Source organism: Pimephales promelas, chromosome 1 (assembly GCF_988280905.1).
Source record: "Pimephales promelas chromosome 1, fPimPro1.hap1.1, whole genome shotgun sequence".
NCBI lineage: Eukaryota > Metazoa > Chordata > Actinopteri > Cypriniformes > Leuciscidae > Pimephales > Pimephales promelas.
Genome location: NC_142769.1, coordinates 3,049,190 through 3,071,423, shown reverse-complemented (window position 1 = coordinate 3,071,423; position 22,234 = coordinate 3,049,190). Strand labels below are relative to the sequence as shown.

At 37.9% G+C, this 22,234-nt stretch overlaps 1 protein-coding gene across 4 annotated transcripts in view; it reads right to left on the bottom strand.

The window, feature by feature from the left end:
• The window catches only part of pacsin3 (protein kinase C and casein kinase substrate in neurons 3), a 50,733-nt gene extending 30,640 nt beyond the window's left edge, over window positions 1-20,093 (bottom strand). The window contains exons 1-2 of one of the 4 annotated variants that reach the window (XM_039690845.2): window positions 19,681-20,093; window positions 11,942-12,007 (exon numbers count right to left, since the gene is read on the bottom strand). The gene's annotated coding sequence lies outside the window, so the exon portion shown is untranslated. Of the gene's footprint in view, window positions 1-8,072; window positions 8,291-11,941; window positions 12,008-19,680 lie in introns of those variants that run through there. The other 3 variants (XM_039690846.2, XM_089116581.1, XM_039690847.2) reach the window with 3 other exon arrangements.
• Between the last annotated feature and the right edge of the window lie 2,141 nt (window positions 20,094-22,234).

Here is a 22,234-nt window from a genome sequence, read left to right as displayed (position 1 = left end):
ATCTTTGTTTACTTCTGATGTGTTTTTTTATTCTTTACTCTCCCTGACAGAATTAATTGTGATTTCTTTGCTTCTCGCTTTAATTTCCCTAATTTTGATGGTAAAATTTAACAAATTTAAACTGCATAATTACTGCAATTATCTCAAACAATTGCAATTAGACATAATAAACATGATCATACAATTATTCAATAATCGTGACAGACGTATTCAGTATAACCAGTTGACTAATCACAGCAAATTAAGACAATTGTTTTGGATTACAAGGTTTCTGTTTAATAAGCAAAGGATTCATAATGTAATTAAATGGCATACATTTAGAATAGGCATCTGAACATCAGATAAAACCAGGTTCAATATTCATGTTTCATTTTAAAATGACACTAGAGTTAAAGGTTTTTACAGAGGGGATTTTGGATATCGCTTTTTATTAATACTGTCAGCCAGAAAAAAAACACGTAGGTTTTTTAGGAATAAAACGTCATTCCAAACCTGTATGAGAAACTTTCTTTCATCTGCAGAACACAAGTACTTGCATAACACGGGAAACCACTGACCATTGTTTGGAAAAAATAAAATAATAAACTCTTCATATATTAAAATGTTAATATAAAACAGGTGAATGATATGAACAAATCCCTCTATTAAAAAATTCAGAAAAAACATTAAAGAATAAAAATATACAAAATGAGTGCTGGGAAATGATTAAAATTTTTAATCGCGATTAATTGCACATGTCCGCGCCCACCCATTGCCGAAGTTGAATAGTCTATAATTTTTTGTACACGACCAACGCTGACCATCATCTCATCCCTCCTGTGATCCATGGTTTGACTGCATGCCTTTGTGTATTCAGAGCCAGTGAGAAACGGACTTTCAAAACAATAATAAAAAAAACTGCGTTAACATGAGAAAAAAAATTGACATTAATTAATAAATGCGTTAACGCGATGACGCATGAACTCTTCCAGCCCTAGAAAAATCAAATGCTGTATGTGCAACTGGATATGATCCTGAAGTGTAGATTTATGGCTCAAAAAAAAAAATACAAACTTTTAAAAGTGTAAAAGTGTATTTTGGAGGTTTTCTTTTCAGTAGTCTGGAAGATGACATATAATGGAAGCAAAATGGGTTTGCCTATATTGAGTTAGCAATACCGCACTGGCACCGTAAATAAGCTAATAATGATGTTAACCCGGGGATAAGAAAACGGCAACGTATGAATACCAAAGATTAACTGTTAACCCCAGGTAAATTATAAGCAATGTGAAATGTGGCAATAACCCAGGACTCTGTTTACCCGGGGTTTAGAATGACCCAGGGTTAACTAGTCCTTATGAATATACCCGAATTGTGACCGTGTTTGAATTGCATATTGTTGTGTATTATACTATATATATATATATTTTTATAACAGCAGTATTCAGCACATATGCCAGACCGATATATCGGCCGTTATTAGGCATTTTCCACAATATCGGTATCGGCAGTTATAATGGCCGATAAATGAATATTTAAAAAATAAAATCGGACGAAACACACTTCAATCATCTCTCCTTGGCCTGTTATATTGAAAATGTATGTTTTACAATTTGCAGTATGATGTCATCTATTGCTAATTTATGGCTCATCATAGACTAGCTGACCACAAAGCTAGCTAATGTGCCACTATCATCAGTGGAAGACCGCTAATGTTAACATTAATGAGCTTGGAATAAACCTACTTGCTTTACTTAAATAAAGCAATGATTACTGTATTTATAACTAGCATATCTCTAGTTACAGTCCCTGCATTGTAAAATGTAAGTTAGACTTGCGAGGAGTGAACATTTAGACATAGAGAAAAAGTATCAAACGTATCTTGTGCAGAAAAGTTAGCTTTTCTTTTACACGTGTGTGAAATCCAACAATATTTAATAAAAAAAAAATATCAGCCGATATATCGGAATATCATATTTTAAAACCCAAAAATATTTGTATCGGTATCGGCCTTCAAAATCCATTATCGGTCGGGCTCTATACATCACCATGGCCCTGTTTACACCTGGTGTCGATCGGATCACAAGTGGACGACGCTAAATACAGGTGTAAACGGGGTCTAAAGCATTTTGAGCTTGTCAACTTTCAACCACTTCCAGAGGTCCACTTCCACATTACACCGGATTGCGTTCATAGTGTAAACACTTGTGTGGTTGAATGTGTTCAAGCAAAAAATTGGTTGTTTAAATACTCAAATCTTTAATTTTCTGTTTATGTTATAACCCAGGTGAAAAATATGTATTAAAAATGTACTTTTAGTACAACAGAAATATACTCAAGTATATTTTTTATACATTTAATAGTATAAATCTACCCTAAACAGACTAATGTCTGCTGGCCTGTTATAGGATCATAATAATCTAGGGATGTCCCGATCAGGTTATTTTGTGCATTTGATTTTGAGTATCTAACGATACCGAGTCCCGATCCGATACTTCTATAATATATACAAAAACGAATAAAGAAGATCCAGATCGAGATTCCAGGATGTTCCTTATTTTTTATTTAATTCGCCTCATTTTAACATTTGACAACTCTGTTAACAAACAGATCACTTCTGTGAGGTAGCTTGAACAATCAGGTAATAAACATAAATTCTTCACTTTTGGACTTTAGGGCAAAAGTATATATATAAAAAAGTCTAATATAAAAACAAATAGCACTCATTATGATCATCGGATGTGATGTCCTCCGGCTTCTCACAATCAAGGGGCATTTTTCTCTCCTCTTCAAACTCTCCTGCAGCGTGAGCCGACTCGCCTTCGGCTGGGTAGCCTGGGGTAAACTCGCTGTATTGTGTCGGGTGTTTGTTTTTGAGGTGCCGTATCAGGTTTGTTGTGTCAGCAGTATTGACAGCAAAATAGACCACAGAATATTTTGTTCTGTATTGACAGGTGTAATATTTGATATTTAGATCAGAATTTGTCAAACCTAGTCTTTCAACCATCAACATTTAATTAAATAACATGTATTCGTGTTAGGGCTGGGAAAAAAATCGATTTGAAATAAAAATCGAGTTGGCAGGTCAAATCGCTTCATATTTTCAACAACAAAAAAAATCGATTTTTTGGATTTTTTTTCTCCCCCTCTTCAGTATAGTGTAACTTACATTTTGCATTCGTCAAATCTCCCTTCAGGGTTTCAGCAGTTCGGTTACGACAGTCAATATGATGACAATACGATGAGAGTCAAAACTCTCTCAAAGATGATTAAATGTTACTATTATTATACTTGATCTGTAGATAAACGTCTATGGTTTCGCATAAAACAACTTTGTCTTGCTGGACGTTGTGCTATACAATTAACATGTGTCAATTGTATAGTAGACAAGACTATATAATAATTGATCCTTTTGATTTTTGTTAGGCTATCTTGTTTTTCATGAACGTACAATACAAAGAGCAATGTGTAAAGTTTGACCAGATTTAGTGTTACACTTGTTGTCTCGTATTTGTTCCCCACTAAATGTTTTTTTTTCCCTAAATGTTCAGATTTTATACAATATTGTGCACTTCTGATTTTTCTAGACTAAATTTTACTGCTGAATTATCCATTAATCTAGTTTATAATAGCATTTTTGTCATAGATTATGATCATATTTTTTGGGATTTGTTGTTTTTCTTTATAATGAAGTTGTATTAAGTAGATTGTGTATTAGAGTTATTATCAGTTCAACACAGAGAGTTATAGAAATTCTACTCGATAAAAAAAAAAAATTCTAATAAAATCTCAGATTTTTTTAAGGGAAAAAAAAAAAAAAAAAAATTCGCCCAGCCCTAATTCGTGTACAAAATAACATATAAACATCTTTTCCAATTCTATTTTTCCTGGAAACGCTTCCAACGCTTGTGCGTCGCGTGAAAAATAGGTGTCGGTTCTATTTCTAGCATGCACGCGTTTTCCGCGCGCCTGAGGTGTCTCCCTGGCGGTCTGCAAGCACTAATCTGTTAACATGGGAGCCGAAATAAAAACCGACACGCCACGTAGCCAGTGTGTCACAGGGCACTCTGTGCCACCACATAACTATAGATGTGTTAAAAATACTGAGAATATATGTACATGTATATCCGAGTCCTGATCTGAGGTAACATCTGATTCCGATCGAGTCTGAAACCATGTGATCCGGCACGATTTCCGATCACGTGATCGGATCGGGACATCCCTATAATAATCCGTACAATATTGGGAGCACAGTGTATATTGTTAGCGAACGTGTATATCTATAAGCACTAGGGCTGCAATGATTAGTCGACATTGTCGACAATAAAAATTTGTCGACAAATATCTTTGTTGTCGAGTAGTCGTTTGATCTCACGTGACCTAATGTAAGAGCCTGCAATATCGCGAATTGACCGCTATGGCGCTAGAGTGTAATGCAGCCCTTTATAAATGCAAGTGCGGTAAAAGAAAAAACAGGGCGAATTATGATGGAGTGCAAACGAATCCGAACTAATGGTTTGCAGATTAATATTTTACCCTTTTTGTGTCCTGAAGTAATGACCCTTTTTCTGTTTCAGTTCTATGAAAAGCAGTGGGCTTATTAAACAATACTTCGAGAGCATTTGCGAGTGATTTGAGTTAAACTTAAAGAGAACGACCTGTTTAGTTGGCTCTAAGTTTATTAAAACCACTATTTCAAAAGCTGAACTGATTTTCTTTTTATATATTATAGTAAGAATATGTATAACTCAATGTTTTAACTAATTGAAAAAGCTGAATAATTGTTACAAACTTAATGATTAGCTGGCAAAATAATCGATGATTAGTCGATTAATCGTTCTAATAATCGTTAGATTAATCGATTATCAGCTCTAATAAGCACCAAAAGACGCCTGTCATGTTCTCCACTGCTCACACCACAACTCAATTTGTCTCTGACCATTCTGTCTAACATTATCCTGGCCTGTCCTGCTCTCTCTTTAGCATAACAGGCTCATAACTTTATAGCTTGGTCCATCATACGAGTATTTCCTCAGCGTCCGAAATGTCATCGCGATCCATTGTTTTTCTGTTGTCTGAATCGACCACTCTCCCGCCCTTTACGTCACTCCCGCCACGCCCATTTTCAGACGTGGAAGTAAAATTCACAAAAACGACTCCAGAAGCTTCTGTAGCGCATTTAAACATATATTTTAAAGACAATCTAGTTCCTACATTGTTTTTCTATGCATTGACTCGGGTCCTCTAACCTGCAATATGCCCTTTAAACTGTCGGCTGGAGACACAAGTTTGGTTTGAAGATGAAAAACATACCAAGAAGAATTGAAAGCTGCTGCACTCCGTATGTTTTTCCATCTCCTATCACGTCCATACGCAAATTGCTCGAGCTTATTTCATCCATTAGATCGAAAGATCTGAAAAAGCACATACATTTACCCGCACATAGACCATCCCCTCGAAGAAATCAGGACAGAAGTGGCGGGGAAATGAGAGACGGATTAGAGCACCAAACAGGAATGGGTTTCCGTCGTCTACTTGTGATGCGGTCGACCAAAACGCATCTTAGTACCAGTGCCCCTGTAAACCCATTTTGCAACAAATTTACAAGGAAGTGGAAGAAATTAAAAAAAGCACAAAGCATTCCCAACAATATGTGCACAAGACATTTGAAGAAGCCAGACACACCCATTCCCATGGAGCCAGTCACACTGTACAAGTTCAGCAGCGAACAGCTGTGTCATGCTGAACTCATGACAGAAATAATCAAAAGCCCCAGAGATCCCGTCGAGCTGGAGCGAGAACACAGCAGATCCGAACAACACTCTTCCATTAGCAGCCAACAATCTCCAACAGCTGAGAGTAGATTGGGTCCTGACTGGACATGTCAAATACCCACTGTCAGGGCCATGGCCTAAAAGAGCCTAGCAACAGGTAAATCAACACAATGGACATGTTCACAGAGATCCTAGAGCTGTAAAACTGAAATACTAGCAGGGAGGAGTGCGGCCCCCGTTCTCATTGTGCGGCTCTCTATTGTTCGGTACAGCAGTGCTTCTGGTTTGGTCCATCACACTGAATGTAAAAGAGCTCAGCACTCCCACGGAGATCCGAGCTAAAAACGGGCCCGTCTGGTGAGAGGAGTGACCGCGACGGCTGTAATTACACGGCTGTGTCAGCAAATCACTGAGGGGAGAGCAGGCAGATCTTAGATCTACTGCGCAAAACATGTGTTGGACAGCAAACAGCAAACTGTAGTGCCTGTCAAGAGTTAAAAATTTATAGAGCCAAAAGAAAAATATGAGTGGTGCTTCTCCATGCAAACGCTCCATGATCAAGGGTGTTGCCATTCGGTTGCTACGGTGCCAAGAATGATTTTAGGACATGTAAAATGCTGTGGGAGATTGACAGTTTTCAGGCAGTTGCGAGTGAATGTTAGCATGTAGACAGGTTGCTTTGACCACCACAATGCTAAGCCATTACGATGTTTTGCTTGCTAAGGCCGAATGGTTGTTAGTACGTTGCTATGATGTTGTGTAAGGTTGATTGACGCTGCTTAGGTGTTGTGGGTGGTTGCTAGGGTGTTGTGCATGGTTGATTGCTGCTGCTAGGGGGTTGTGCATGGTTGATTGGCACTGCTAGGGTATTGTGCATGGTTGATAGGCACTGCTTTGGTGCTGTGGCTGGTTGCTAGGGTGTTGTGTAAAGTTGATTGCCACTGCTAGGGTGTTGTGCATGGTTGATTGCTGCTGCTAGGGTGTTGTACATGGTTGATCGGCACTGCTAGGGTGTTGTACATGGTTGATCGGCACTGCTAGGGTGTTGTGGGTGGTTGCTAGGGTGTTGTGTAAGGCTGGTTGCCACTGCTAGGGGGTTGTGGATGGTTGCTAGGGTGTCGTGCATGGTTGATCGGCACGGCTAGGGTGCTGTGGCTGGTTGATACGCACTGCTAGGGTGCTGTGGTTGGTTGCTAGGGTGTTGTGTAAGGTTGATTGCCACTGCTAGGTTGTTGTGGACGGTTGTTAGGGTGTTGTGCATGGTTGATTGCCGCTGCTAGGGTGTTGTGGGTGGTTGCTAGGTTGTTGTGCATGGTTGACTGCTGCTGCTAGGGTGTTGCGCATGGTTGATCGGCACTTCTAGGGTGTTGTGGGTGGTTGCGAGGGTGTTGTGTAAGGTTGATTGCCACTGCTAGGGTGTTGTGGATGGTTGCTAGGGTGTTGTGCATGGTTGATAGGCACTTCTAGGGTGTTGTGGGTGGTTGCTAGGGTGTTGTGTAAGGTTGATTGCCGGTGCTAGGGTGTTGTGGGAGATTGCTAGGGTGTTGTGGCTGGTTGATTGCCGCCGCTGGGGTGTTTTGGGTGGTTGCGAGGGTGTTGTGTAAGGTTGATTGCCACTGCTAGGGTGTTGTGGATGGTTGCTAGGGTGTTGTGCATGGTTGATAGGCACTTCTAGGGTGTTGTGGGTGGTTGCTAGGGTGTTGTGTAAGGTTGATTGCCGGTGCTAGGGTGTTGTGGGAGATTGCGAGGGTGTTGTGTAAGGTTGATTGCCACTGCTGGGGTGTTGTGGATGGTTGCTAGGGTGTTGTGCATGGTTGATAGGCAGTGCTAGGGTGCTGTGGCTTGTGTCTAAGGTGTTGTGCATGGTTGATTGGCACTTCTAGGGTGTTGTGGGTACTTGATAAGCTGTTCTCAGTGATTCTTAGGATGCTCAGTGCTTCTTAAACCATTAAATGGTTTAAATAAACCATACGATCGAAGGCGTCTTTCAAGTTCACAGCATAAAACGTGCAGAATGAGTAATGCAGAGTTTAATGTTAAGAAGAGTAAAGGATGTAAACATTCCCATATACTCACGTATGAGCTAAAGTAACAGTTTGTCTGATGACCTTTGAAACACTGTACCGAGCAACGTGGCACGAATGTTTTAACAGATTCCCACTGCTGACAAAATACCTAGAAAACTAGCATACCAAATCTGCTTTCAGAGCATAAAAAGACAAAAGCTTTGTGATATTCGAAACCTGATTACTTTAACATTGAACATGACTAACAACAAAGACAAAAACTACCCAGCTTTGTTAAGTTGCTGGAACTTACTTGATTTCCTGGTGCTAGAACACGTCCAAATCCTCAGGATTATTGGGATGAAAGGGCTTTGGTCTAAAATATACAATTCGGCATTCGGCAATGATTTAATGCTTTATGGTATAGAACGTTTCTTGTACTGATCATCCCAGACAAAAAATAGACAGCAGCAGATGGCTGATCATGCATGTTATTTGTAATCTAGTGCAACAGCTTTAACCGGGCAACCCCCTTCCCCAAGAGGAGACAGATGTGCCGAACTCCCATTTGTATAAACGCCTCTGACAATTTGTTGCACAAGTTGCTGAGAGTGTCAGGGGCCCTGCTTTTGGGGAAGTTTACTTTTCATAGGTCGTTGACTCGGTTTAGATGTTTTTGCCAGATCAGTGCTGAAGTCTGTCAAGCTTGATTACTACAAAACAGAGCATTTCTTTGGTCACACACACAACTGGCCGACAAGAACAAAAATTCAGTGACTAAACCCATCCATATTTAAGATGATCAGGAGAAATAATGCTTTAGGTTTTAAAGAAATAGTAACTAATTTTTTTGTTTCGTTTTAATTAAACGGATACTCTAGGGTGTTGCTATTCAGTTGCTAAGGTGCTCAGGCAGTTGGTAAGATGTTGCGAGTGAATGTCAGCATGTAGGTGGGTTGCTTTGAATTTTTTAATTGGTCTGACCACCACAATGCTAGGCTGTTACAATGTTTTGCTAAGGCCGAGTGGTTGTTAGTACATTGCTAGGGTGTTGTGTAAGGTTGATTGCCGCTGCTAGGGTGTTGTGGCTGGTTGCTAGGGTGTTGTGCATGGTTGATTGCTGCTTCTAAGGTGTTGTAGGTGGTTGCTAGGGTGTTGTGCATGGTTGATTGCCGCTGCTAGGGTATTGTGGATGGTTGCTAAGGTGTTGTTCATGGTTGATTGCCGCTGCTAGGGTGTTGTGGGTGGTTGCTAGGGTGTTGTGCATGGTTGATTGCCGCTGCTAGGGTGTTGTGGGTGGTTGCTAAAGTGTTGTACATGGTTGATTGCTGCTGCTAGGGTGTTGTGGGTGGTTGCTAGGGTGTTGTGTAAAGATGATTGCCGCTGCTAGGGTGTTGTGGGTGGTTACTAGGGTGTTGTGCATGGTTGATTGCCGCTGCTAGGGTGTTGTGGGTGGTTGCTAGGGTGTTGTGTAAGGTTGATTGCCGCTGCTAGGGTGTTGTGGGTGGTTGCTAAGGTGTTGTACATGGTTGATTGCTGCTGCTAGGGTGTTGTGGGTGGTTGCTAGGGTGTTGTGTAAAGATGATTGCCGCTGCTAGGGTGTTGTGGGTGGTTACTAGGGTGTTGTACATGGTTGATTGCTGCTGCTAGGGTGTTGTGGGTGGTTGCTAGGGTGTTGTGTAAGGTTGATTGCCGCTGCTAGGGTGTTGTGGGTGGTTGCTTAGGTGTTGTACATGGTTGATTGCTGCTGCTAGGGTGTTGTGGGTGGTTGCTAGGGTGTTGTGTAAAGATGATTGCCGCTGCTAGGGTGTTGTGGGTGGTTACTAGGGTGTTGTACATGGTTGATTGCTGCTGCTAGGGTGTTGTGGGTGGTTGCTAGGGTGTTGTGTAAAGATGATTGCCGCTGCTAGGGTGTTGTGGGTGGTTACTAGGGTGTTGTGCATGGTTGATTGCCGCTGCTAGGGTGTTGTGGGTGGTTGCTAGGGTGTTGTGCATGGATGATTGCTCTATTTTTTTTTATTAAACAGATACTCAAATATGAACATTCAAAACTTAATTTAACATAATTTCATGAATGACAAGGTGTTTTTGTCAATGGGTTCCAAAATGGAACCAAAAAAAAAAATCATACAGATTTGAAACAAATTGAGGGTGAGTGAGTAAATGATGACTGAATTTTCATTTTTGGGTGGAGTACTCCTCTTAAATGAATAATAAGCATCTTCATGTCAGACCTGTATGTGTTTACTTAAACAAATCAGAAGATATTCTCAAGAATGTTCGTGCTGCTCTTTTCCATAACACAATCGCAACTCAAAGGCTGTTGCGATATTTAAAAAAGCATTTAAAAAAGCAAGTAACATAGAAGTAGTCCATATGTTGCAGATACATCATGTCTTACGATAGCTTTGTATGCAGAAGAGAATCAAATGCTAAGACGTTTTTTACTGAAAATCTTTCCCTCTACATCATGTTGTGCCAGATTTACAATTTGTTCCTGGGTGTCTCATTACACATTGAGTTTAAACAGGCTATACGTAAAAGCACAAGAGAACTAAGTGCTACCGCAACAGCTAAATTTCAACTTTATAGTACTGTTTTTTCTGTCAATTAAAACCCTGCCGTCTGTGTTCACCATATGAATTACATTTACAATGATTCTTAGAGCAGTGAGTGATTTTCTCTTCTTTAAAAAAAAAAAAAAAAAAAAAAAGACAACAGCAGTTATATTAGGTTGCTCTCTAGGGATGCATCGTCACAACACTGGAATATGCCCACATGACAAGGTGTCTGTCGATATGCGCCTGCAACAACTCGCGTGCAAGGAGTGCTAGCCATAAGATCACATCGACTCAGCAGTGAGTCAATTTTGAAGTGAACTTTTGCATGTATGTTTATTATATTCACCACAAGTTTTCGATTGCTGCTTTGAATTTGAGAATGCGAGTAGAGAAGGAGACGACTATTGTGTGATAGCCATCAACAATCACTCTCTACTCTCTAGCGTAGGGCTGCAACAAACGATTATTTTGATAATCGATTAATCTAACGATTAATCAACTAATCGTCGATTATTCAGCCCTACTCTAGCGCGTGCACTGCAAAATCAATAACTTACGACAACATATGTTTTTACATTGCTTTGACTCATCAAAATATGTTAGGGTTAGTTTTTAGGGTATTTTTTAGCTTGACAGCATCCTTCAATTTCTTTGTATGGAAAAGTGCACCATATTCATGTTCAACAAGGGGGGCGAAACTAATCAAAAAGATCTTAAAATAAAGTGTTTATTATGGGGTCAACTGTACACTTTTACAGTGGCATTGGAAATAGATTCGCTCTGTAAAAACCCTCGAAAAGTAGAGGAGTGGAGCACATTTGGAATCAATTAGAAGGGCATTTACTCTAGCTGTTAGATGTGGCTTTAAAAATACCACTTGCGGCATGTTGCATTTGTTTGTATGACTCTCAACCTCTCTGACACACACACAACCTTCGCAAACAGCATAAATGCATGTCAGCCTCACAGGAAGAAAACCTTTGAGTCGTGGGACAAGGCGGCAAATAAATGACAAACACTGGATAACCTGCAACCACAGACTGAGCCACGAAACAATGGCTTTCGTCTGAGCAGAATGAGGCCATGGGAAGGAGGGGTGGAAGCTCTCGTAAGCCCTGTTGGAAACTCGCAGTCATTAATCTGATTAATGTATAAGACAACAGAGCGTCTACAATATATCAACTCCAAAAATGCCCATTAATCCAAGCAAACTCTTTCCAACAGGATCTTATTACTCTACAACCAGCAAACAACATGTATAGAAAATAAATCAGCAAGGCCAGCTTACTCCCTAAGGGAAAACATGCCATTCAAATGCTCTCAAAGACATTATTACTGACCTATATTTCAGCTATTCTGATTAATCACATAATATTTTTCCATTTTGAGATTAGTGCATTGGAATATACAGTAACGCTGCCCACTTTGGTCAATGAAGTGGGACTTTGCTATTGTGGTAGTTTAAAAAATCTACCGACAGCCTTGCAAACATATAAAGATTTGAGTAAATCTTGTGTAAAATAGTGTCGACAATAAAAAAAAAATCCACTAAAAAAGATGAAATAGAAATGCAGCATGACATGTGCAAACCAAGATGCAAAGTGTAAAATGAGGAACTTACCAAAAGCAAAGGAGAATGTTATAAATTAGTGTTGCTTTGCCCAAGGACACGGCCTCTTCGGTGGCCCTGCGAGAGGAAGGAGATGTTAGGGTTTAGTAAGCCAGAGAAGATGTAAGCAGCTGAAAGAGTCTCCGGCTCCACTTAAGACGACAGGAGAGTAAAGAAAGCAGAAGGTTAATATAAAGCCGGGCACTCAAAGGTGGCACATTCTGATATGAAGAGTGAAATGCCACACATAGAAGACCTGAAGAGGCAATCATGAGGACACTGGAAAACGCCTCGGCTATGTGCTACTGGCCCCAAACCTGACCTAGGCGAAAGTCAACACCTTATGTGAGGAATGTTCTGGGTTCAATACGAGCTAAGCTTAATGGAGGGAATCTGGCAGGCAGAAATATATTACAGTAATGCACTTGCAATAAACAACTTAAAAGGTTAGTTCACCTAAAAATGAAAACTATCTAATAATTTACTCCATCAAGCCATCCATCGTAAAAGTGCTCCATAGGGGGTTGATTGAAGGAGTAGTTCACTTTTAAAAAAACTTTTGCTGATAATTTACTCACCCCCATGTCATCCAAGATGTCTTTCTTTCATCAGTCGAAAAGAAATTAAGGTTTTCGATTAAAACATTACAGGATTTTTCTCTCCATATAATGGACTTTACTGGGCACCAAACGGTTCAAGGTCCAAATGACACTTTCAATGCAGCTTCAAATGGTTTTAAAAGACACCAGACGATGAATAAGGGTCTTATCAAGCGAAACGATCGCTCATTTAATAAATAAATAACACGCATCACAGAACAGAGCAAGGCAACCATTTGAGCTTATAAAACTTAAACTTTGTTATTTTCTTTTTAAATGAGCGATCGTTTCGCTTGATAAGACCCTTATTCATCGTCTGGAATCGTTTAAAGCCCTTTGAAGCTGCACTGAAACTGTCATTTGGACCTTGAACCGTTTGGTTCCCATTGAAGTCCATTATATGGAGAAAAATCCTGGAATGTTTTCATCAAAAACCTTAATTTCTTTTCGACTGAAGAAAGAAAGACATGGACATCTTGGATGACATGGGGGTGAGTAAATTATCAGCAAAAGTTTTTTAAAAGTGAACTAATCCTTTAAGGCCTTCTGAAGCGAAGAGATGGGTTTTTGTAAGACAAATATCAATAATTATATCTTTACGAGCTATATTGACTAATTACAGCCTGGTTCCGGTGAAAGATTAACCTCTGACCCGACATGACGTACTGACGAACATGGAAGAGCAGAGGATCGAGCAAAACAAAAAAAACCTTTACTTTTCTTACAGAAAAAAACGCTTCGCTTCGTAAAACTCCAATCTCCAACACCTAGGATGGCTTGAGGGCGAGTAAATCATGCATAATTTTCATTTTGGGGTGAACTATTTAAATACGTCATTACCAAAAAGAGACTGTTTATGTAAAGAATAATTCACCGACACATAACCAGACGCATCTAGAATAGTATCCTCACCACTTTATAACATAAATTTAAAAACTGAAAGATTAATATAACTGCTTTACCAACAATACACTAGGCCAAATAAATCGTTTTGATGGTGAACGACAGTTTCCAACAAATGTGATCTATAAAACTATTAATTTTAGACACTGCAAAATTCATTATATAGCCAATATATGAAGAGTTCAGATGCAAAAGCCTCTAAGTGCCATTTGAAATTTTCTTCTAAAATGATAATTTTTATCAAGCTTGTATATGTAAGTTCAGTGATTTCACTTAAATGGCAATGGAGATTACCTATTAATTGTTATTTAACTGAAATTACTGAACTTAAATATACAAGCTTGATAAAAATGGTCATTTTAGAAGAAAATTTCAAATGGCATTTAGAGGCTTTTGCATCTGAACTCTTCATATAGGCTGGGAACATTTTGAAATGTTGCTACATGTTGAATATTTTTTTTATTATAGCAAGATAATTCATATTTCTCCATATTATTAACCTACAGTGAGCTGAAAACATGACTGTAGAGCACAAGCTCCCTCTCCAAAAACAAGCCGAGTTTGTAATGTGACATCACCCATGACATAGATCACATTCCTGCTGTCAGGTTCAGGCACGCTGGTCTAATTAGACCCCGAGCAAACGACCGCTCACCTCATCAGGCCCTCGCCTGCCTCCAACACTCCCACTAAACCAAAGTAAACTAAACTGGGATAGTTCAGTAGCTCTAGCAGATTCACATTCTCTATTGGATGAATAAAGCAGGACTGGGTAATGGGCTGCTGTTCTTCAAAATATTAAAAGCCAAAATGTTGGACTATGAAACCTAACAGATTTGGGAGCACAAATGTGAAAGGCCCACTGTTACAGCTCATGGGACATGTTCAGCAGAAGCTCAGAAGCTGTGGATTATTTTACTGGCGGGAACCTTGGCCTAATTTCATAAATGAGTGACTGACAAAAGCAAACCGATGGAACTAGTGAACGAACGTTCTTCTTGAGGCTCGTTTCAGAAAGTCTGTGAGAAAACGATACAGGCTTTATATACAAAATCTAAACAGAAGGTGGCCAATATAATTCTTAGAGACATTTTTAAACAATATTAACACAAAAAAATATCAGCATTATTACGTATTGACAATTTGTGATTGTCAGCTATGGTATTTTTCTTACTCCTCCTGGTCTTAAAGGAGTAGTTCACTTTTTTTTAAAAAAAGCTTTTGCTGATAATTTACTCACTCCCATGTGATCCAAGATGTCCATGTCTTTCTTTCTTCAGTCGAAAAGAAATTAAGGTTTTTGATGAAAACATTCCAGGATTTTTCTCCATATAATGGACTTCAATGGGAACCAAACGGTTCAAGGTCCAAAAGACAGTTTCAGTGCAAACTGTTTCCAGATGATGAATAAGGGTCTTATCAAGAGAAACGATCGCACATTTTAAGTTTAAGTTTTATAAGCTCAAATGCTCACCTTGCTCTGTTCTGTGATGCGCGTTCGTGACTCTCCTGTTCGAACTCGTTTATCAAAATAAACTAATCTTTTTCCGATAGTGGTGTAACGGTACATGTATTCGTATTGAACCGTTTCGGTTCGAGGGTTCGGTACGTGTACAAACCGAACAATTCCTTGGACCATTTTTCCTGCCGACAAAATCCGTGCTGGCGCGGCCAACACAACGATGCGCAACATCAAATGGCAACCGTAATGAAACTGTGCTACTCATTATGTGCTTCACGGATCGTTAGTTCGGACCTGTGCAGTGCGAGCCAATCTCGATCAAGCGAAACTTTTATACACAGCGCTAAGAGATGAATTCGCCACTGAAGTAATAACATCGCTACGAGATCTAGTGAGAAGCATTCACATTTCTCCGTTATTAATCGTGGAAACCAGGAGAAACATTGTGCCGTGAATGATAGTAATACTTTACGTCCACAGACCAGCAACATTCACCATGGATTAAATATAGTAAAACTAACTGTAACCAGTTTGGCTGGAATGGTGAAATACTTTCAATCTTCACACATCTTTTTCCAGCACTTCAAAATTCAAATATTATACATATTTAAATGTTATTTTTAATGTGACGACCAAAACATTATTTGTTCATCCTTCAAAGATGACTCCTACTTATAAACCTGAAAGTTTTAAGAATACTCAAACTTATTTAAAAATATTTTTTTATAAACAAATAGGACATTTCTCTGGCATTTCTTTCTTTCTGCTTTATCGAAAACGCACCGAACCGTGATTTTAAAACCGAGGTACGTACCGAACCGTGATTTTTGTGTACCGTCACACCCCTATTTTCCGAGTCAATTCGTTCATTTCGTTCGTTGAATGAATCAAAGTCATCATTGCATATTTTACAACGGGGTCTCTATGAAATCATTTATTTCCTGTTTAATATTTTTTCTGAATGTTTACACGGAGTATCAGCAAATAACTTGTATCAAACCCATTACACTAACGTACATTTTTATTCAGTCTATTTAGACCAAAATGACACCACCACAAGATCAGGCACCTGTGTGTTCATTTTTCACTTGAAACCACGTTTTCCTTCCTTCCTTCCACACATCTTCCCAGGAACACGGATCTGTCAAAGAATCCTGAATTTGGCTTAAGGACAGCTCAATATAGCCCTGCTCTCAGAGGCTCAGTGCACTCAGTGTAGGCATGAAGAAAACAAAGGCAGTTTTGTTCTCCACCCAAAGTCCTCCAGCACCACACACAACAACAGAGATAGTTTCCTCCGTTTGCCCCAGTGAGTTTAATCTAAATTCGGGTTCACTTCACAGTTCACACTGAACAATTTTGGCCGCCTGAGAAAAATTGAGAATCCTAAAAGATTCTTCTGATCCATGGGTCAAATTTCACGATCATATTTTACCTCAACTTCTGCGACTTCTCTTACGACGATTGTCAAAATTAAAAACAAACACCGGCTCCACACACAGCGCGTCTTTACATTTTTCTTCTCAAGATAAGCCATGGTCAAAATTAACACTAGAGATGTTTTTGTTTGCTATTGCCACTAGGGGTATCACAATATATCGCAAATTCGCAATACAAAAAGTCAATACCGGTATGTATCGCGATAACTGCGGATAGTTCACTCAAAATCAAAAATTACAGCGTGAGAAAAAAGTTTAGAATTTATATATATATATATATATATATATTAGGGCTGTGCAAAAATTAATTGTGATTAATCGCATCCAAAATAAAAGTCTGTGTTTACATAATATATTTGTGTGTGCTGTATATAATTATTTTGTATATATAAATACACACACATGCATGTATATATTTAAGAAAATTTGTTATTTAGATATCAAATATTTATATAATATAGATTATGTATATATATATATATATATATATATATATATATATATACACACACAGAATTTAAGCGCAAATAGTTCTTAAATATATACATGCATGCATAGGTATAAATTCAAAATAATTATGTACAGCACACACAAACACAGACTTTTATTTTGGATGGAATTAATCCCAATTAATTTTTGCACAGCCCTAATATATATATATATATATATATATATATATATATATATATATAAAATGTTAAATATAATGTATAATAACGCAATGCGGGAATATTTGTGTGTCCTGATAATGCCAAATGTCTGTTACCAGTAAAAAGTGGCCTATGTTATTTTACACATATCTAGTCAGTCTAGTCAGAAGAGTGCAAGCATATTCGTCTAAAATAATTCTGTATTTTCAGCTTCAAAATCATGAATATTTTTATTCTGGTGTTTCTATTGTCCTGTGCTTTGGGTGTCCAGCACTAAATTCAAGCCTATTCATTTTCACACCCAATGTAATACCAAATGTAGCATTTAAATCAACAGTTCACTGTAAAAAAATTTTGTTGGTTTAACTTAAAAAAGTAAGTAACCTGGTTGCCTTAAAATTTTAAGTTGATTGAACAGGAAGTGAGTTAATACAATGTGAGTGAGTTAAAAAGTGAGTTAATACAATGAAGGAGATTGATTTAATCATCAGAAACTCAAAATAATAAGTTATCTGAACTAAATGAATTATTTAAGTTGGTTTGACAAAAGAAAAAAAAATGTTGTGATAATAAATTTTGAAAATATTTTTTTTTACAGTGTAGCCTACATTTTTTGTTTACCATTTACCATATGTCTTGGGGGCTATAATAAGCCATTGAATCATGTCTGAATTTTTGAAGCTCCAAAAAGTGCATCCATCCATCAAAATAGAAATGCATACGACTCCAGGGGGTTAATAAAGGCCTTCTGAAGCGAAGCCATGGGTTTTTGTAAGAAAAACAATATCCATATATAACTTTATAAACTAAAATAACTGGCTTACACGTGTTCACGAGAAAGTCGAGTTCAGGAGTAATACTGACCCGATGAATAACAAATGACATTAGCCTCGGTGTAGCGTAAGCTTAGGTGAGAACTGACGAAAGCGAAAACACAGAGGATAGAGCGAAAACAAAACGCCGGTCACGGATTAGAAGTCTAAAACGATACGTTTTAAAGAGAAACGTCAAAGGATTTCGATATAATAGAAGAGGAGATACGTCATACTTCACATGTCGGGTCAGAGGTCACCGTTCCGCCGGAACTAGTTTAACGATTTAAATGTGGATATTTTTCTTACAAACCCCATTTTTTGGAGTTTTAAAAACTCAGGAACTATTCAACGCCATTATAAAGCTTGGAAGAGCCAAGATATTATTTAATAATATAACTCCGATTGTGTTTGGCTGAAAGAAGACAGTCATACACCTAGGATGGCTTGAGGATGTGTACATTTTGGGTGAACTATTCCGGCTTTAAGATCAGTGGCCATCCATGAAGGTTCTCCATGTTTGAATTGAGCAATAAAATACAAAATAAGGCATAAGAACAACAAAGAAAGCTGAACCAGATCATCTAAACGTGCAGAACCCCAATCAATAAAGAGCACGAAGCCCTTGGCCCTCATTCAAAACAGCAAAGCAACATCGCAGGCTAATCTTTGACATTTTCCAAATACTTTTTATCGAAAGCAACCTGCGCCGTGATCATTCCTCATGGCCAGTCAGGCCCTCCAACATCCTTCATCTGAGATACAGTAGGAGATAAAAATGAGGATTCGCTTTGAGGATTGAAGAAGTAGCTGAATTGCTAAAATAAGTTACTAGGCTATATTGAGAAAAATATTCGAACAGGCTATTCCAATTCATCTGCAATCTGGTGTGAGAAGACAAAACAAACGATTTCTCCTGAACCTTGATCCTGTTTGACACTGACAGGCACAAACAGTACAAATCCCAATATGAGAGATTACATCCAGAATGTTTTCTTCAACTTTTAAAGTCCCACTTTTATGTGCAACGGGTTGGTTTTTTATTAAAAACTTTTACGCTTTTAGTACATCGTTCGTTATTGTGTAAACCAACCCTTAAAAAGTAGGTGTTTGCACTGCCTTAAGTTTAGTCAATTTGGAAATTCGAGTTCTCAACAGAAAACCCAAAATTTTAAGTTGTGATGATAAATGGCAACATTTTTTTTAGTCAACTTTTGAAGTCACACTTTTATATCCAATGGGTTGGTTTTGAGACCGAAAAAAAGTCCATATTTATTGTGAAAATGATATCAAAATAGCTTTAGCTCCATTTCCAACACAAACAACAATTTTCTTACCCAACGTTTTTCTATGAAAATGTTGAATGCAAATTTAAACAGAAAACAGCATTGCTTGAGAAATAACGTTAACGTTACACGTGATGATAAAAAAAATGGGAAGAAAGTGGAAAATATTATTTTATTTACCTGTATTTAGTATATTCAGAACATATAAAATACTAGCATACTGTGTAACCACTGTTAGTAAAGAAAATTAAACTAAACAAGGGTGTTTTAAGAGCTTATTTTTAAAAAGACACCCATTTTATTCAAAATACATGTAATATCAGCAGTCTTCCACTTTCTTCAAATAGCAAAAGACTGAAGGCTCATCACATTTTAAGGAGTTTGTAAATTGTATGACTTCAATGTCAAAGGAAACGGATGTTGGACAAACTTCGACTGGAACACAGCACATTTTCCGCTAGATAAATATGTTACAAAACTTGTTGCTGCCTTGTTTATCGTGCCTTATATTCTGGTTTGAAACCCTTCACAAGCATAACTCATGGCTTAATCGCCATAGTGATACCACAGTAACCTACTGAAATATCGAAATCTACTTACTCGTTGTTGTTTTGATCTTCTCCCGTTATTCACTCGATGTCCCGCGTCGTCAAACTGTCCTGGAGTTCCTCCTCACTGTGAATGTGTTGTGAAGCTGCTTATCTCCACTACATTTACATGCAGACTGCGTTCAAGAACGAGAAAAACGCCATGTGAATAAAAGTTGACACCGCTCGCTTCAGATTCCTTCCCTTTCTTCTGCCATGGCAACCGAGCGGCGAAATAATATCTCCCATAAACATTTACCAGGAGGCAGGATCATGGAGAAACACTTCCAACAGGTTGTTTTTAACAAACAAGCCCATCATCAACATTAACTCATAACGTGTATTCCAGCAATAGCACTGAACAGGCGTTTGAGAGTCTTCACGGATGAAATTAGATGCTGGGGCTTATGCCCATTGATCCAATTACACGGGTTAACCCTTTCAGGTTCAAAGTACAACAAACGGCGGAATATTTGAGTACTTGGACTTGCAGGGTTTTATATATTTGTATCTTCTGCTCTAAGTAAATACTGCTTATTTCAATGCGATTATTAAAATACTAAGGATACAAATAATATTTGAGATGTGTAGTAGAGTCACTTAGTGATAATTAAAACAACAGCGCCCTCTGTAGATCGAGAAGAGGATGTTCGTTCTCAACCGTTCTCTTTTTTATTGCAGAAAAGGTAACATATAACAGAATATGAACAATCAAAACAAAACTAAATACATAAATAAATAAGAAAGCATAGCTCACATTCAATTTTAACAAATAAGAGTGTTCTCAACCGTTCTCAACTGAACTAACTGACCTGTGATGACGCGTTGTTGTAACGGTTAATACATCCTGCAAAGTTTATATGTATATATATATTAGTGTAGTACGTACATTTATAACACTATCCTTTTTATATAAAATTTGACAAAGTAAGTGTTTTCGCTCCCTTAAAATTGTAATTGTAGTCAATTGAAATAACTTATAAGTCCCCGTGAACCGGAAGTTGCAAACGATTTTTCTCCAGTGCAGTGACGTATTTCCAAGTGAAACGGAATATTGAACAGAGGGCAGGGTTTTACTCTAGCGCTCCTCCTCTCCATCTCTCGCTCATAGCAAACTAACGGTTTGAGGGGAGTGGTTAAGCGTTTCCCCACCCAAACTGTGAAGCCTACGTCATCAGAAAAAGAAACCGTTCCAGACCGGAAGTAACTTTTCAGATTTTGATTAAAGATTACTAAGGTAAAACATTTTTTTTAATATATATTCACTTGCACGGATTAATTGTTCGCTAACAAAGTAAATAGGTTCAATTTTGATTTCACGGGGACTTGAAATCAAAAAAAGTTGTCACACTACATGGGGGTAACTTGATTTTCAACAACAATTTCAATATTAAATCTCATATGAAACATGAAACAATATACATGAAACAGAAAATATGACATACACAAATATGTAAATATTGAGTAAATATTGCGATTAGTAATAAAATGTTGCGCTTTATGCAGTAAAATGTGTAATACATTTTTATACACATAAAAAACCCTGATCTGCCATTTCCATAAATGTGAGGGAGACGCAACTGAAAGATATAGAGTAGAACTGAACGAAAAAAGTGTTTTAAATATTTTTTATACGACGAATTGACAGCTTATATAAATCACATATAGCAAACAGATGTAAAATATTAATTATACAACCAAATGATATGCTTTCATAACATTTTAAATTGTTAGATGTAGTTGTTAAACTATTTTTAATGCGCCATTATTATTATTTAAAACAAATCCACCAGGAGGTGCTACACACACACACACACACAGCACAGCATTATAACTTGTAGAGTGACCACTAATAAAAGTCTGTCAAGTTTGGGTCTCTATTTAATGTCTCCAGTGATTTAAACTCCAGTGCTGTTAATAAAAAAAGATAATAGATGAGATTATGACAGGTTATGACAGTTTGTCATCATCCCAGTGTAGTTTATCAATTATGTTGTTTATGTCTATTATTAAACTCATGTGCTTAAAACTATATACATAAGGCCTAATGAATTCTTCAGGAATGTGTTTTTTGTTTTGTTTTTTGCTTAGTTGTACAGATCATTTTGATGATCCCACCATAAAAGTCTTAAAATATTGGATTAAAAAAGGACAGTTTTCAAAGACATAAATCATATTAGTGTTTCAAGCAAGGGGCAACCTCCCCGTATCTTTCTTGAAGCCAACACGGAAGTGAATTAAACTGCAATTCATCGAGTGGTTGGGAACCACTGCTGTTTAGGCCATTCGTTTAATGAAAGTAATCAAACGTTGGCGCTGGGAAAGAGAGTCAACCATCATTCTATAATGGGAATAAATGGAAAGGTCCAAAATGTATATTTTTACAACTTCATCTGGTTTTCATGCAACGCTAAAAGTTTAGTATTTGTAAACGATTTTAATCATATACAGTTGTATTGTTTCAAGACTGTGCTTTTACACCAACTTGAGTTTACTGCATTATAACAGGCCAGATCTGCAGGATGAACATGATCACGAGAATATCAAAAATGACAAACACAAGGTCG